Source organism: Cyprinodon variegatus, unplaced genomic scaffold (genome assembly GCF_000732505.1).
Source record: "Cyprinodon variegatus isolate N-32 unplaced genomic scaffold, C_variegatus-1.0 Scaffold356, whole genome shotgun sequence".
Classification (NCBI taxonomy): domain Eukaryota; kingdom Metazoa; phylum Chordata; class Actinopteri; order Cyprinodontiformes; family Cyprinodontidae; genus Cyprinodon; species Cyprinodon variegatus.
In genome coordinates this window covers 151,902-153,249 of record NW_015150809.1, presented here as the reverse complement: position 1 = coordinate 153,249, position 1,348 = coordinate 151,902, and positions in this window count along the sequence as shown.

Genomic DNA, 1,348 nt, shown 5'->3' with positions numbered 1-1,348 from the left:
TATGATCTCTCTTTTTAATTTTCATCAGAACTCAGATGGATACATGAAAATAAAAAGAGTTTTGTAAATCGAGATAAAGAAAAATGCTGTCCAAAAATGAAACCTTTATATTTATTTATTTTATTTTTTTTTACAAATCTCATCTTTTCAGATGTTACTTTTATTGAAGTAAGTTTTTGAAATTAAGTTTTACAAAATGTATTCTTTTCAAATGGCATTTTACAGACCACATTCTCTTTACTTCAAGCACAATGTAGAAATGCTCTCTCTTGACTATGTCTTGACTAGAATCTTCTCATTCCATACACTTGAAAAACATGAATGGTTTAGGATCCACTTATCAGCAGGGTCACAGTAAGCTTGTGCCTATCTTCGCCATTCTTTGGGTGAAAGCTGGGCTGCATCCTGGAAAGGTCACCAGTCTATTGGTGTGTTTGAATCCGGCAGCTTCTTCCTCTGAAGGCCAGCTTTGTCGGCTGATTTATGTCAAGGCGTGGTGCCATGGCCTGTTCAGATTGGAATACTCCTTCATAAGCAGCCAACAAATGCTGACTTCTTTTTGCCCCTTTTGAAGGACCCCCATGTACGATGAGTGAAGGGTGGTGGAGATCTCTGGACCCGTTTGAATCCTTAGCCAAACTCTTACGTCCTTATTTTCATGGTCCTCGAAGGACCCAGTCATTGAAGAGCGGATACTTGGAGGACGCCACTGCTAAAATTGAACACACCCTGTCACAGGGTGATAGACAAGGCAAACAACCATCCACAACCCCATTTAGAGTGACCATTTAAACAATAGTTGAGTGTTTGGACTATGATTTGAGGCCAGAGGACTTTGCCTGTCTATGTTCTCCCATGCACGCGGAGGGTGCATGGCCATATTAACAGAATGGACCAGTGAAGAACATTTGGAATCAGGGAGCTTTGACAATAAAAGAAAGGTGAGCTTAATCAAGAAAATGTGGAACAGGTGTGAAAGGAGAGTGCTAAGCAAGGGGAACTGAAGAAAGAAGACAAATTAACACAGAAAACAAAAAGGCATCTTAAAATACAAAAAATGGGACATATGCCTAACACTACAGGCCAATCAGAAAACAAAAATTAGAAAGATGCTAAGAAACAACCTAACCCCAGTAATTTTCTATATGTAATCATCACAGAGTTTTAGGGGTGATATTATAAACATAATCTTTGCACCCATGTGGTAAAAAAGAACAACTACAACAAAAAAAATATATTAGTTGAACAAATTAGAATCAGACTACTCTCTCCAGGCAGCAACTTGGCATACAGAGGTAAAAGAAACATCACATAACATGTGCTTTAGTAATTTTATAATTAGCTATAA